Consider the following 16,940-nt stretch of genomic DNA (forward strand, 5'->3'; position numbering starts at 1 on the left):
CAACAACCCTTTTTAGATTCCTTTTCTTTCTAACATCATTTTTACTCCAGTTGCTGTTGTTGAACCGGTCTTCAGTTCAACTCAGAAACAGCTTGATCAGCCCCCTTGAGGGACAGGCAGTCACAGGAGGGACAGGGACTTCCTACGTTGACTTCATGGCTGGACCTGGTGTGGCTGGACCTTGTGAGGCTGTGGGATCAGGGTCACAGTACGTGTATTTGTGTGACTGTGCAGGCTTTTCTATCCATCTGGTGTTTTAACTGTTGTTGTGTGCATTTCTTTAGCGCCACTGCCAACTTAATCAACTGCTCCTGGCTTCCCATTCATGTCGCTGCACTGCTTCTTCCACTGTGCTGTCAGGTCTTTCTGGGCACTTGAACGCCTAATAGTGCTGGGAAGGGATCCATCTGCAAATGACCATTTATTTTGCTGGGTTGTTTTACAGATGGATCAGCTCTTTGATCAGGTTCATCGCATGGCTGCTCGAACAGCTTGGCTGGCGGAGCAGAGAGGGAGGTAAGATGGAGAAGTTACTGAAACCAGCAGAAACAGCACTGGTGGCAGAGGTGAAACCCATCTGTTATTGCTCGGCCATGAAGTGCTTAGACCACAGGCATATCTTGCTGTCCTTTTCACTAAATCATTTAGTCCTGCATAATGTGCACTGAGTAAAAAATCCTGGTTTACGTTTTTAAGAGCACCATTATTTCATCTGCTCCTCCAAAGAACCTTGAGGACTTTTTTAGAGCCCCCTTTAATAAACGGCCAAACCATGCCCAAGAGACTCAGGCCAGCTTCCTGCATTTGCTGTTAACAGGAGAATCCAGCCACAAGTGATGAATAAGGGGTATTGGCAGAGGAGCTACTGGATGATATTGATGATTCTGCTTGGATGCAGGCTCTGGATTTTGTGGCAAGTGATAACATGCTGAATGGCTATATCCTCTGTTATTCCTTGGTTTCTCTTGTCGTGCTGTATTTTTCACAGTAAGCAGAACTGAAGTCACTTCAATAATAGCTTTTTTGACACTGGAGAATATTTAAGTTGTTGTCTTGCTTTCCCTCTGACCCATAGTCATTTGAATTGAAGTAGATGATAGATTGAGGATATCTTCCAACATCAGAAATATGTTTAATCATTCAGATCAGTGGTAAGTTGTTTACAGATGTGATTATTTTTCAAAACTAAAGAAATTGTTCTAAGTGGAGAGAATAAAATATGCATTTCAGTAGCTTACAATAAATGGAATAGGAAAGAGAGAAGACTGTCTTAAATTTGATTCCCTTCATTGCTCTTCAAATAAGGTACAAATATTTAATTAATTTAAATAACATTTTCCCACTTTTGTCTTACGTGAACACTTCTGAAAGCAATATATTCAGCTGCACAAATTTCATTTGAAAATCTTCTTTTCCCTTGTCATCCTGATCTCTGTGGAAATTTAGACTTCAGATACGACAAGTAAAACAATCATCCTTGAAGTAGTTGCTTCCAGCGTCAAGAGACTAAGCGAATAATGGAAAAGCATTATTTTTCATATATTGTACTTGACGTACAAAAACCCTTGGATTTCTTTTTGCTTGCATATTTTTAGACAAATTTATGTTTGATTGACTAAGAAAAAAGTATCTCCACGAGTAACGCTGTTTGCCTCTGCCTATTGCTTGTCCAATTAAATGAGATATTCTTACATTATTTTTAAACAGTTGGTCTTAAGCAACTTCAGACATGTGCTTAACACCAGCTACCTCTGCAGGTGCATGCACTGCATTTGTTTATACTGTTATTGCATGAACGTGAGAGTTATATTCATGGAAGAGGTTGGCATTTGCACAGTGTGGGTCCTGTGCTCTGAAATTCTCAGTACAATGCATTGGCTTCTCAGAAATAAGCTGGTGAGCTGAAAAGGGAGAAAAATGGTTCATGCACAAGCTGGCAGATGTAGTTTCTCTCCTGCTAACCCTGAAAGGACTCCTTATGTTTTAATGGATTATTTTTAAAAGAAATAAGGGGGCTTATGTTTCTTTTTCCCTTTTAAATGATCTCAGCTGTTGCAGGTCTATCTAGAAGCCTGTGTCAGAAGGCAGTTTTAAGAAAAATGCTGGTTACTTAGTATTATCCACACTGTTGAGGAAGAACTTGCAACAGCTATGGTGTTCTTCCTGTCATGGCAATGGACTGCTTCAAGTTCAATTTGTGGTTTCCGATAGTCCCAGATTTTATTTTTCAAAATTTCTGTTCAGTCTTTCCTCACTAAGAATTTGTACAATGAATTATCCCTGAGTACAGCACTTTGAACTTAACCATTACTGAATTACACACTACCTGTCCTGTGGTTTTTGAAGGTCATTTTGAATTTTGTTTCTACTGCGTGGTGCTTGCAACACTTTGCAGCTTTGTTTTTCAAACAAACTTTGTTTTGTTTTGTTTTGTTTTTCAAACTTTGTCTGAAAGGTGTCTTCGCCGCCTTATCAGCCAAGAGAGTAATAAAACCACAGAATAAGACCAATATACTTCTGTCTCACACAAAGCTATTTAATGCACTCTTACAGTGTCATAAAGAAGCTTTGAAAATTACTCTCTGAATACATTTTTCCAACATGTTTTGCACATATCATATAAAACCTGTAACATGTTTGATCATGTGAATGTCGTGTGAGACAATATCAAAAGCCTTATTAAAGTGATGGCTGTATCATCTCTGCTGTATTTCCTACAGCCATAAAGTATTTTTCCTCCTAACAATCCTAAAAAAATGGATGCTCTTTCCTTGTTGTTCAGTTCAGCTGGCTATTTATAGAAAATAGAAGTATTGACATAGGCAGGTTTTGCTAGAATGAACAAAATGTAAGTTTTTGTTCAAATGCATGTTTTTATTTGCTTAAAATTTTAGGAACAAGCCAAATTGTTCAGTAAATAAAATTCACTTACGACCTGCTGTTCAACCTCGCCATGCCCTCAAAGCTGGTGGTGTTGCAAAATATAGATCTCTCCTGGAATTAAATACTTTGAGGTTTCTGAGAAGACAATATTGGTTGTTCCCTACCAAACTGAAAGGAAGTTACAACTTTAATGATTGTGTCTGGATTATGGGATGTTACAAGGCAAGTTTAAGTAATTACAAATTCCCTTTTTTCAGAGGCATCTTGGAAGAACGCCAAACAAGGATTTTGTTTTCAGTAACTACCAGAATTAGATTTCTCCTGTTGTTTTGATTTTGAATTTTGGATTGTAGAAGAAGTAGATAGTTGGTGTTTCTGACTATCAGGATGTGAGGAGTTTTATGTATATGTAACTTAAAAAAATTTATATTCCTGTTTTTTGAACTCAGTGTATTCTGCAATACAGATTAAGCCATAAAATATCAATAGCTACACATTTTCTTCAGTAATGTGAGATTTGTCTGCAACTTTTCTCCATGTGTGAGTAGGCTGATCTGTTTTTTTTTTTATCTGAGTGGATACAATAAATTTCATGGTGAAAAACTGTCAACTGGAAACATGTGAAGTCCCTTTATGGTGGCAGGGTGTATTAGTTCCTACCTCAGCATGGATAGACTGACCTGGCCACCTTATTTCCTTTTATTTTCTTTTTTTAATACCTCTCCAGACTCTTATGGTGAAAGATTCATAGTTAGATCTTCCTAACTTCACATCTTCGTGGGTTCAAAGACATTTTAAATATTTTCACTTGCAGTACATTTAAAGCATAGATCCTTGTATCTCTTCCTCTTCCACTCCAAGCCCTTTGCCAGAAACCTTTGATTTGGTGCCATAACAGCACAGTATCAGGGAGCTGCTGTTATAATACCCAGGAAGATTTGTTTCTCTGGGTAGTTTTGGTTGCTACAGAACTTGTTTGGCAGTAAAATTAGAGGTTGCTTAAGGCTTTTGCTGTATTGGTGAAGCACGCTGATAGATCCGTTATAACATTTCCTTAGACTAAGGTTATTTTTTAGAACTATGGTCAACTTGAATGCAGTAAAAATGATCAGAAGTCTCTAGAGCACAATCTGTGATGAAAAACTGAGAGGACCAGGTTTGTTCAGCTTGAAGAAAAGGAGGCTGAAGAGGGATATGATAACAATCTTCAAATACGTGAAAGGTTATTGTAAAGGGAAAAGGTCTAAGCCTCTGCTTGTCTCATACTTCTTGTCTTTTAAATCCAGCCCAGCAAAGTTACCAGATCTAAGATTTGTGTTATTACTAGTACTACTGTGGAGCTGTTGGTGATGTTGTCAGCACTGAGCCAACAGTTATTTTGCCAGCTGAAACTGAAGTCTTGTCTGCAAGCCATTGCTTCTAAAAGAGCAACTACAAGAACCTCCGAGTGCTACGTGATTGAGCCTCTGAAGGCAGGTTCTGCTCTCACCCTCTATTAGCCTTTTCCTTGCACCTCTCTCTTCTCTCACTCTTCTGGGAACCAGCTAGTGTTGCAGTTAAGTTGAGGTTAAGGCTGGCTAAGTTTTAGTGAAAAAATAGATGAGAAAATAGCGTAGGGAAGTACTATGGTAGTGCATATAAGGAACAGGTACAGGTGCAGTTGACAGTTACCAGCTTGTGCTAGAACTCATTTGATGGCTTTCTGCCTGGAGAGATTGCAAAACTGCCCAAGTTTTGCACAGCTGATCGGTAGTAATCTTTTCTTCATTGCTAAAATAAAGAATGGCAAAACAGAGGGGGACTGATAACCTCTGCTCTTGTGCACAAATGAGGAAAATCTTCCTGTTGGGAGGCACCCACTAATATTTATTTTTCCCCAGCTTCCAGGAAGTAGAGGCATATGCCTCTCCTAAAGCCTTCTGGCCCCCATTCACTGCCTCCTGGCAGTTTTTGTTCTGGTGAAACATTCCGAGGCAGGAGGCAGATTGCAGGATCCCACAGGACTCACACCCTGGCTGCCTGTTTGCTGTTACATCTCCTTGCTGACCCTGAGGGGTCCCAGTGTTCAGCAGCCAAACTAACAGGAATGTGCTCAAAGATAGTAGACCTCCTTTTATTTTTTTAAACTCACATATTTCGAAAAAGATCTTTCGGATCCTGAGATAACTTGGGCAATTTTTGTTTTTCCATCCAGTGTCCTTTTCCAAATTGTCCCCAGTCTGACATCAGCAGCCACCATCAGATTGCTCACATATTTAAGTCAGTCAGGCTGCTGGCTGATCAGTCATTTGGTAGACGTTCAGACATATGCTATGGTTTCAGATCAGCAGGCTTTAGGACAGGAGAAGCTTACCATTATTAGACATTTACAGGAAAAAAACAGTCTGCCTTTCTTAAAATCCCAGATCATTTCCTTGCAGAGGAAGAGTAAGTTGCAATCATATTGTAAATATTATAGGCTATTTTTGGTGTTCAGACATCTGCTGTGGACTCAGCTATGGTTTCACAGTGAGCTTAAGACCACATTGCTGTTGAAAATAGTGGTTCTGCCTTTCAAATATATTGATGAGCCCTCATTTGGATCATCCAGTTGTTATGAATTAGCCCCTGGCTGCATGCATGTGACAGCTGATGTAAGGGCAGGAGCAGACAGGGAGGAAAGGGATGATGGCACCCGTGGAGGACACAGAGCATGGCTTGTCACGGTGGCTGGGTGCGAGACCTCGGGCTCACAACCTGGCTCAGATCAGGCTGCAGGATCCGTGCCAGCTCTGTCTGCTTTGTCCAGTTCTCTGCCCTGCACTGGCAGAGCTGTTTGTCCCATTTGCCCAACACATTGTGAGCTGTTGCTTTCATAAGATCATGGGAACTTGTCCACCTCATATTTTCAAATTCCCTTTACCTAGGCTAGATCAAAGAACAGCTTTTCTGTCTCTCCTCTTTGCATTTGGACGGACTCCTCTGCCAACTGTGAAGAATTATGTTGTTTTTCAGCAAAGCAACTACTTTGCCCTTGCTAACTCTTAGTGCTTTGATGTGCCAGGCTGATAGATGGGCTCTCCTGAATGGTCTTTTCTATCAGCATACTAGGAAACTTTTCCTTGCTTTCCCTCTTTCTGGATTTTAGAGAGAGAGGTAGTAGCATTAAAAAAGGCAAGAGTGGTGGGTCATCCTCTCAGACTTCATGCAAATTCTGTCTCCTTGTGGATGTTTCTATAGGTGACTTGACTGGATTACCTGATCGTTTTTGCTGACTGAAGTCCAATTAATTACAAATGACCCTGAGAGATAAGGCTCCACAGGTGTCTATTTTCAGAGTGGAAGATCACATTAAGAAATTATCAAATTAATTGGAAGTGACTGGAGTAAACATGAGAGGTGGTTTATTTATTTGTGGGTTGCTACTTCATTCTATTGCATTCTTGTTGTGTACACAATTAAAGCAAACAAGTGGCTGCATAGCTACAAAGGACAGCTTTGGGCTTGCAGCACTGTAGTTCAATGGCCACACAAACTGGCTAAGCCAGCCTCAGACGGATTCAGTCTTCTGGTTCCTTTTCCCAGGCACTTGCAAGTGCCCTTGCCTTTGTGCATATGAGGTGCGATATGTGGAGGATGCATCCCTCAAAAACTAACTTGAGCAAAACAAAGGCAAAATCTACTTTTCAGCTGGGTAAGTTCCCCAGTCCTGTTTATTGTAAGGCCACGAAAAACATCTTTCTCTGCTAAAAGGAAATGGAGACTCAGGATGGGAAAGAGCAGGTGGACCCATGGTATACAGGACTGCTTCTTGGGGTGGCAGAGCAAGGTAATGCTAAAACAAAGTGGTTTTTGAGCATGAGTTAAGGTATTTGATGGCAAGTCTGTTTAAGCACCTTCTGGACACCAGCCCATCTTCCAGGCAGCTTATTCTAGTCTCCCAGTTTGCTCTTTGTCCTTCTGTGGAATGATCCAGCTGAAAAAAGCAGGGTTCAAGTGGGAATTGGAGATGTAGTCAACCTCAAACCTGTTTACTCCAGGGCCTCCCAAGCCTGCGCCCTCAAGAAGAAGAGAATAGGATCAAACTGTGTTTGGTGGGAAGAAGGTGGGAATTGTTTAAGTTGGCATTGTCACTAAAGATCAGCAAACTAAAGGAGAAATGCATTTGCTCACATGAGGAAAGCAGTAATTATTGATATAAACACTTTTTTTTTTTTTAACAATCGTTCTAAAACTGCATCTTGAAATGAAAGGACTTCATTTTTCATTGTGAAAGCCAAAGCATTCATTCATATGTGCTGAGAGTCTGTTTCATAACTCACATTTTTAGTCACTGGGCTTCTCTTTACTATTTTTAATTTTCCTCTATAGCTGCTGTGTTTCTTCTGACTCTCTCTACTGAGGCATATGTGAGTCTTCTATTTTATTTTTTTTTCCTACTTTGTTTCATTCACTGAAACATGTGACCTGTTCTGTTCTGGAGTATTTTAAGTCTCTCATCCATGAACTACAATGGTTGGATTCTGTTAATCTTACAGGGGGAGAAAAAAGAAAACACAAGAAAAAGGCTATGATTTGGAAGTGAGGTTTATGTTCTAATATTCTCTCTCCTTGCTTATGTAAAATTCTCTTTGCCAGTGGTGGACTCATCATCATATAATGAATAGGGCAGACTGAAATCGAGATCAGAAAAAATAGTTCCCTAATTAATGTTCTCAGTACTTTTCTTTACTAGGTAATCCAACTGCTTTCTTTTTCAGGAAGATGAGCTATCTGTTTTTCAGGAGGCATGGTGCTTTGTAATGACTTGCCATGTGACCTTTCACCATGCAGTAGAAGAGGGAATACGGCTGAGAATTCCTGGTTCCCAGCCCTGGATTTAACCTTCTCCATCTTCAGGCATATTTCTGGGCTCTGTCCTGGAGTTAACTTGCTTACCTGCTGATGCGGTTGGTTAAAATGACAGACTGTGAACAGGGGAAACAAGGGAGGTTTATGGATCAGTGGGATACTTGTGCACTGATCAGTGCACTTACACTTGCTACCCACAAAGTAAATTGCCTTTTGGCATCCTCTGTGAGGGATTGATTTACACAAACAACATAATTCTGGTCAGCTGAGCAGTTTTCTGTAATGGTGCAGAAGCCAAAATTGACACCGTTCAATGTGGATACATCCTCTTACCTATCATGAGACCTATTGTGCAAAATACATAACCAGTGTAACCATATACCAGAGTGAGCTGCACATAGCTGGTGTCACACTCTGAAGTCATCCATTATTTTCAGAAGGCTTTGCTTGTCTGGTCTCCTTAGCCTCTCAAAAATAGGTTTATATTAATAACTTTATGGTAGGCATTTTATGTTGAAATATGTTCCTACTATATTAGGATTTTAGTCCATCCAATAAATGTCCACTGTGGTAAACAATAGAACACAGTGTGCGCTAAACTTAGAGGGAAGATTCTTAGTCTTAAGTTATTTGCCAAAATCTCATTTATTTTGGCAGCATTAGCTAGCTTTTAAGTAGTAAATGAATTGCTGAGTATGTCTAAAGAAGAGCCTGTCAATTGATCGGTATTCGATTCCAATAGCTTCATCAGGAAAGAGATACCAGCACAAATGCAGGAAGTCTTTCTTCATTCGTCAGTCTTCATAACTGAGAGTGAAGCAGCTATAAATTACATCTTTCCTCTGGTGGGAGCTGCTCACGGTGGATGAGTGTTACGCTATGGTGTTATCCCTGCTATTGATGGTTTTTCATACTCACTTACTCAGACTTCCTGTGTTACTGATTTTAATTCCTTGTGAAAGTGCAATGGCATAAGAATTGATCTGTGCTGGTTCAGTGAGAAATCTTTCATGAATGGATTATGATAAAGTTGTCCTTTTATAGGAACTAGAGAAGCTATGAAATTAACAATTGATTGCCTCACTTTTCAATTAGTCTGAGCACTGTGACAGGAATATCACTGCTCTGCTCCTCCGTCTTTCTAATGCGGAAAGACTCAGCGACTAGGAGAGATTCTAGCATCAGGTCCTTTCTTCATTATGTGCTAATTCTGCATGTAACCTGGGTTTTCCCCTTCCACATCGGATGCATTGTTGAATCTAATGCTACTGTCAGAGGCCACAAATGAAAGCACTGTCACAAGCTAGCTTGAGGTGGCTTTGTATCAGCTGTTAGTGCCAGGTGGATTCAGTGAAGGAGTGTACTCACACTGAGGTAATCAGTCTTTTAACACCTTCCAGAAGTCTTCTGGCAGTCATTCCTATGTACTACTTACCTGTGCTGACTCTTTCTTTGCATCGTTGGCCAGAAACGGGAGACTTAAAACCTTTGCTTAGCATATATTATCAGGACCTGCCTCTAATCTCTTCATTTTCATTCTTCTCTACATTTTAAGTGGCCTTTAGAAATCCATAGAAGAATCCATAGAAGTTCTGCATACCAGTTGCTTACCTGCAGGAACCCATCAGGTGCCCAGCCGATGATGGTCTGAGCTGTAGAGAACAAAAACTGCTACTTTAACAGTGCAGAAGGAACACCAAATATCAACCTGCTCCTGTTTGACCAGAGGGTTGGGGGATCTAAAGATCAGTGTGGAGAAGAGATAAAGGGGCTGAAGGGAAGTGTGACTTTGCTAGGGTTTTAAGTGCTACTTTTTTCTATCTATTTCTGGGATCCCTTTTTCATTTGTGCACTTCAAAATAGCTGGCATATGGAGAAAAAAAGAGGGAAATTGCACTTCTTAGCCGGTTAATTAGTTGTAGACTTAAAACATAGTGGTCACCCCTTGATCAGATCAAAACTGCCAGGTGGTTGCGTGTTGTCCCTACCTGTTCAGACCACTTGCCCATTTAGACATCATGTGTATTATTGTGCACCAGACTATTGCCTGGTTGATTTTAGTTTCTTTCTGGAGAGGAATAAGACAGAATTTTTCACTTGCTAAGACTTATAGGCAGTAATTCTTCTGTCAGATAAACATCTCGTCTGCTTCTGTAGCTTGCAGTCCCTGTCTAGTCACTCAATTAACTGAGCTCCTTCAGTGTAAAACAAAGAAACATTTCCATGATACCAATGGAAGGTGTCACACCGTAGATAAATTGTTTTTTCTTCTGTTGTTTAAGGATGAGGTCTTGCAGCATGGCTCAGCTGTTGTAATGGTCACTGTCATGTGAAAAAAGACTAGTTTCTTTCACTTCTCCCTCTCTCCCTTTTTCTACTTTACCTCCCATCTTGAGCTGCTCAGATCCCACCACCTTCTTTTCTGGCACTTGTCTTACCCTTGGCCAGTTCACCTCACCAAGCCCACAAAGAACTAACTCAACCCAAGAAAGTGAATATTCTTCTGAGGATTTGGTGAGCCAGATCAGCCCAGCTGAGCTGCCAAGCCATGCAAGGTATGGAGCAGGAATGTGCAGAAAGGAATGACGGAGGAGGCAGCCCACCCCCTGTAGCAGCAGTATGCTGTTGGATCAGGCCAGCTGCAAAGTGAAACTTTACCTGAATGAGACACCATGCTGGAAGGTTGCTGAAATCTGGAAAGGGCACAGCGTAACCACCACTGGTTTATTGAGTCTTCTAATAATTGGCCTACCCACCTCCTTCAGCAACTGTTTTGAATAAGTAGAAGTTAAAATTAACTCCCAACTTCTTCCCTGGGAATAAGTCCCTCTAAGAAAAATTCTCAGCAGGCAGAAGATTAATAACAGAATGAACAAACAACAGGAGCCAATGGACCTCAAGAAGAACAAAGATAGAACTAATAAGACTTCTAATCCCTAGGAGTGGGTTATTCTCTCTATTATATTTGCACATACTTTGACCAAATTAGGGAAGCTACTTTTTATAGCATCAAGGATTTTCAGTGCACGTGGAAAAAAAAGTGTTTATTTTTGTAACATGCACATAAGGATTCTATCTGCATACAAAGCAACAACCCAAGAACCGCAGCCCAAACATGCCACTTCATCCTACTTTCCAGGCACTCTGAGCGTGTTGGAGAAATCGTGTTCCTTGCTGCCTTTGCTCTGGCAGCTGTATTGCCTGCTGTGGCTACATGCAGCCTCAGGGTAGGCATGAAACAGTATGCTAACGTTATGAGTGTGACCATACTGTAGCAGGGTAGGCTAAAACACATGGGTAAGCTCTGATTAATTACCTTGAGGACTGGCAAAATAATATACAAGGGTTTTTGCTTTGTGCTTCATGCACTGCACAGCAGGTGCATTATTTCTCTGCCTGAAAGGGATGCTAGGAGGATAAACCCATTAATATTTGTACAGTACTTTTAGTACAATTGCTACATCTTGAACTGACTAACTCCTGAGGATGAGCCACCAAAGGGCTGAGTATGGGCACAGTCACCTTTCCATAGAGAGGTAGCTCCTCCAAGCAGGAACTAGAAAAGGTTGTTTGCCATTTGAAGGTGTCTGTGTTCCCTCTGCCATACTGCTGATGCCCTTGCCATTTCTGTGGATAAACAGACTTCAGCCATTCCTGTATCAAAACAAAAAGTGCTCATTTAAAATTAACTGTGTTTTACTGTATTCTACAGCACAATTAATCTTTTAGCCTGATGCCCTTGGCAGGTATCGTTTTAGGTTTCTTTCTAACTACAGGCATTTCTCCTCCACTAGATTCTCAACAGACAGGGATTAGGATGTGGTACTTAGCTGAAGCTGTCCTGCTGACAGATTGTGGTGACCTTGCTGTGACTTCTGTTCTGATCTCACTGGCACTGCTGGAATTTGACACACTAGAACATGAGATACTGGCTCCATTATGCTACTAATTGGTATCCAGAGCATTGTGTTCCTGCCTCCTTCACCATCTGATGTAGGTGGCAGATAGTTCTAATTTATCTTTGCCATGTGATTTAGGAGGCTTAAGTCTCTATCATCAACCAGTTGATGCCCTTATCCTTTCATGTGGCTGTCTTTATCATATGCAAGTATAAAGATTGACGCGGGCTTCTGAGCGTGGTTGGTCTCCTCCTCTTATTGCTGGGTGCTCTTCTGAAATGGAAGGAAATTGTTTGATCACTGAACATGGATAAAACACAGTAAATATTTTCATATGCACAAATAGAGGTATATCTTCAATATTTATTTCTCAAATGTGCAGTAACATCTTTTCTTTTATTTCTGCAAGGTTATGTAATCTTTGGAAAGCACAGATTGGCTTTTATTTTTTGTCTGGGTTAGTGTGAAATGTAACACAGTCAAAAAATTCATATCCTTAACCAAAGTATTTCAGTTTGTTCTGAATGACAGTTTTTCTCTGTAATTATATATATATATATTTTATCCAAAAATCACAAAGCTAGACAGACGGATCAATGAAATGAACCAGAAAACAACTCCATGTGGGATGATGCCTATAGCACTTTTTCCCACGGACAAAAAAAGACAGTGTTTTTCCAAAGTCCAGTTTTGTCTGTCCTACACACTGGAATTTCATGCTGTTAATTTAATCATTAGGGAAGCTTATGACCCTGAAGAATATGACTTGCAAATGCCTTGGTATCAAAAGGGAACAAATCTGGCCTGGAGGGAGCACAGGGAGTAGCTGTAAGCTACTTGACACAACTAACAGAAAAATAACTTGTGGATTTATTACTGCAGCTTTACCAGCTGAAAGTAATATAGTCATTTATTTCTGGCACAGACTAGGCCCTGATGGCTACATCTATGGGGAGACTTCAGCACTGTCAAAGTGATGCTTACCTGGTAGGGTCCTGGCTCCCAGGGTGGAATTCACAGCCTGCTGTTTGACCCCATGGCTCTGGTGCAATACATGGAAAGGCACAGAAGGGTGTCTCAGATTAAGATGCAAAGCAGTCTGCAGCTACCTAAAATACCAAACACAAAGTGGTGAATTGCACAGTGTGAACCCCACTTCTTTCTCCTAGCTAATATTGGGTTGCAGGAGTGTGCCTAGACCAAATGAGAATTCATATGCTCTTTCATATCCTGTTTCTAAGTTCACTCTTCAAAAATGGAGTAGATGGCCACTGGTGCCTAGAAATCAGCATATAGGCTGTGGATGGCTGGAGCCAACTCCCTACAGGGGAGGCTCTTTCTCATCCTTGATTCAAGCACTGTTCTTTCACGCTAGTCTGCCTGCAAGTCTCAGTTGCTCCACCTGAAGAGTCCTATGTGGACACAAGAATTTCCAGATCTCAGAAATATGGTCAGGGCAGCTGACAGGAAAATTTGCAGGGCAAACCACACAGCAATTGTCAGCACAGATATGAAGGCAACTGACAGCCATGTAGTGGGGTTATTGCAACTGTGACACATTTTTCTTTTCTCTGAACAAGGAATGACTGGCAAGCTACAGGGAAAAACTCTTCTGACAATATTGACAAGGTGAATTAATGACTCATAAACTATTCTAACAAGACTGTTACAGAGTGGAGTTCAAGCAGCAATATTCAAAGAATTTAATGCACAGGACATGTTCAGAACACAAGCTCACTCTTTTACGCTTTCACTTCCCTGATTATTTTTCAGTGACCTACAAAAACTGACAGATTTGAACAAGTAGATACTCTTTGTTGGGTAACACTGAAGATTGATTTCCTGGTTTTGTTGTGTTTTTGAATACAGGTGCACACAGCTAAAGGCAGATTTATTTCTTCAATAAAGATGTGAAAAAGATGGGCTGGTGTAAAAATCTTCACTTTTTCTTGACCTTAGTCAAATGACATACATTGGAGATAGGAAATCCCACAGCAAAATTTATCATCTGCTGAGTGTAGTCATTACAGACCAGTGCCTTTTTATAATGATCATACAGCTGAATTCAAAGCTTTAGGCAAACATGATGAATAGTGATAAACTAATGCCCAATAGTTCTGGGATTGTAGAAAGGACTGTACATGCAGTTTACCTATTTGTTTTTTCTAGATCATATTATGGTTGAAGAGCATTTTGGTCACTATGCTGATTTCTTTGAAGAACACCTACTTGCTTAACAATTTTCTGTTATTATTTATTGAAACAAACTTAGGTTTTTATGATCCCCTTTTCCATCGTGTTCAAGCTGCTCCTAAGTATCTCTTGATTTCTCCTCACAGTTTCCCTGACATTGCTCCCATTGACATAAGTATTTGTAATTTAGAGAAAAGCTCTTCTTTTACAAAGGAAGTCTTGATCAAGAGACAGTTCTCAAAATCATTACAAATTGGAGGTGTAATTTACCAAGCAACACAGCCAGCAGCATTTAGTAGTTCAGCAAGGGTGCCACATTTAAACCTATCAAGACACCACAAAATGGCATGATTTTTTTTTCTTAAGAGTTTTTTTTTTTTCCCCCCAAGAAGTCAGACCTCATAGAGGTTAAGACCTCAGGCTGTGGTTCCACAGTATGTGGCATCTGTTGGTAGTGCCACATAAAGGGGTTGCTGTTTGCTAACCCTCCAACCTCCAGATACAGTTTCCTTCCCCTGTACTACAGAGAAATAGCCCCTCAGCCAACACAGAAATCACGAATCAGATCAAAGAACTAACACATGTTAAAAAATAACCTTTGTTTTGTTTTTAACTGGGATTGGCTCCTTGGTGGAGGTCACAGCAGGGTCTCAGAAGTCATGGATCAGGGGTAGCATTTCACAGGGCAGCTGTGAAGGACCTGCTTGGCCAATGGGAGGTAAAGGTGGAGTTCTGGATGGGATGTTCCTGCCAAAAATTTGTTACTCTGGAACCACGATCTCAGATTTCCCATCTTGTTTAGAAAGAGCAAGGCCGTTTTCCTGCCTCTGTAGTGCCTCGCTGGCCGTACTTGAAAGGAACCTGAGCCCTGCACAACCACTGCTTAACTGATGCTTTTCTCAGTAAGGCTACTGTGAGAGCTTTCCAGGTGCACTCTGTGAAGAGATTAAAGTATTTTATTCCACTATTGGGCACTTAGGTCTTGAAAGCAAACTGATTATTCTCTACTTCCTATCTTCAGTTGTTGCTGAAGCAGTCATTTTTATTGAATTGCTTAAGCATAGCATGGCCAAAGGTTGGGGAAGCTATAAAGCCAGAGGTAGCTAAAAATTCTCCAACATAAAGACATGTTTGAGGAATGATAACCTATCATCAATAGCTTTGCAAGTGGAATGACAGACTCTGTTAATCATTGTGAGTAGTCTGCTCTGAAGAGTTCAGATATTGTCACTAAGGAGTGGTCCAGTCCACCCCTCATTAGGGTGATGAAACTGCCCTACTTCAGAGGGCTGAGGCCAAACCCTCAAGGTACAACCAGTTAGCCTGCATTGCTGGGGTGCGGGCCCTGCCCTGCACCCTTGGGAGGAAAGCAAACCAAAGCTGCTGCTGGGTAGAAAAGCAGAAGTTGCTCCACCAAGCGGCAGTTTCCATGGAGCAAGTCATCATCCCGTAATCCGGGGGAGAACCTTCCCCATCTGTGTGGAGCATGAATTCCCCCAGGCCTTGGTACTGTGGCTGTTCCTGCCCCACATTGCCCCCCGGGTCAGCCAGCAGTACAGACCCGAGCCAGGTGGCGGCTGGGCACAAGACCGTGTTTCTGTTGGGCGCCATCTTGTGTGGGTGCTGGCCTCGTGTGCTTGTTCAGGCTTTACTTGGCCATGCGAAGGTGGCTAGAGCTTGATCTGGCGTAAAATCTGCCCGCGCAAAATTAATCCATAAAAAATATTTTATTGCATCTGAACCAGCAGAGTGAATTTATACTGGATGAGTGCCTAATGTCCTATGGCACTTTTTGATCCATTTCCTGTTTGGTCTGATGAGAATTTACCATACTTTTGAAGAACTGTAGACCAGAAAGAGTGGGACTGGGTGAATTTAGGGCAAGGAGTACTGAAGACAATTCTCTGGTAGGTGGGAAGCAGCTATTTTTGGAGCTGATAATCAAGAATCTGCATTAAAACTATGCTGTGAAGAAAGAGAGAGAACAAGGGATCTCTGGATTCAGAAAGGCAGCTGTAAGAAAGTCTCTTATTAATGAATGAAAGCAGAAGCTGAGTCTGTCCTGTATTGCAGTGTGAAGAGAGCTCTTGCCTGCTGTTGAGCAGATCTGTCCCAGCGTAACTCCTCCCGGGCACACTGCACGGAACACCCCACTTCACCAGTTCTGTCAGGTCAGGGGTGATGCAGCTCGTGACTGTTACTTGAGTAAAGGGGTGTGTACACCAGCGTGTACAAACACAGGCAGGACCGTGTCATTGTTTGAGAGACTTAATATCTAAGAGTCTAGACGGGCATGATCTATACTTTGAAGGTTCAGATTTGAAGCACTACTCAAAAAAAAAAAAAAATTATCATCCTTGGAGCCTGGTTCTCACCCAGTACCACCTGGTATCAACAGCTGGCTGTTGTCAGCCGTTCCCTGCTCTCTAAAAATAGACAGAGATAAAAGCCATACAAACTGAAGGCATAAAAAGACAAGATTTTTTTTTTTTTCTTTTTCTCCAGGGGAAAAATCAACAGATACGTGGACTTATTCTTACAGCTCTGAGTCTGAACAATAATGCTATACAGTGTGTGGGACTCCAGACAGGCATAAGGGGGTTGTCTGCATGAATGGCAATGGCAAAGGTGCAGCTTAAAATGCAGGCAGAGGACTGGAGAGTTAGGCACATTACCTTTATAGGAAAACATTATCAAATGTTTACTCATGGCCTAGATATTTCCAGATATCTTTATCTAGAAAAGGAAGGAAAAATAAAAAATAAAGTCAGAAATAACTGTTTGTAAGTAGGTTAAGAATCTCACGAAGTGACTCAATCTGCCTGGAAAATGTTGCAATCCCCACTTCAGACTTCCCTGCCCCTCCCGCCTGACAGGTGAATGCTCTTGGGAGCAGTGATTTGACCAGCTCCTTTGCTGGGTAAGCAAGGAGCAGCTTGGCTGAGAAAATATTATTCTTAATACTCTGTTTATAACCTTGAGAAGGTCTCCACAGCAACAGGAGCCACTGAATAGAGTTGGTCACGATGTTTTGACAGAAGAAGTTTTCCACTAGAAAATGCTGTTTTAAGGAAAAAATGCTGGGGAGAATGATTTGATGTTGACAGTATTTTGGCCTGAAAAAAATAAGGGAAA

At 41.2% G+C, this 16,940-nt stretch overlaps 2 long non-coding RNA genes across 2 annotated transcripts in view; one reads left to right on the forward strand and one right to left on the reverse strand.

Annotated features, from left to right (window-relative positions):
• Positions 1-1,034, forward strand: part of LOC308187524 — a 42,351-nt gene extending 41,317 nt beyond the window's left edge. Inside the window, exons 6-7 of the long non-coding RNA XR_013944760.1 lie at positions 446-516; positions 818-1,034. This is a non-coding gene — a long non-coding RNA (uncharacterized lncRNA). The remainder of the gene's footprint in view (positions 1-445; positions 517-817) is intronic.
• Positions 1,035-6,866: 5,832 nt separating this feature from the next.
• The window catches only part of LOC308187525, a 34,604-nt gene continuing 24,530 nt past the window's right edge, over positions 6,867-16,940 (reverse strand). Inside the window, exons 3-4 of the long non-coding RNA XR_013944761.1 lie at positions 12,597-12,721; positions 6,867-11,885 (exon numbers count right to left, since the gene is read on the reverse strand). This is a non-coding gene — a long non-coding RNA (uncharacterized lncRNA). The remainder of the gene's footprint in view (positions 11,886-12,596; positions 12,722-16,940) is intronic.

Source organism: Anser brachyrhynchus (genome assembly GCF_964034855.1).
Source record: "Anser brachyrhynchus genome assembly, chromosome: 1".
Taxonomy (NCBI): domain Eukaryota; kingdom Metazoa; phylum Chordata; class Aves; order Anseriformes; family Anatidae; genus Anser; species Anser brachyrhynchus.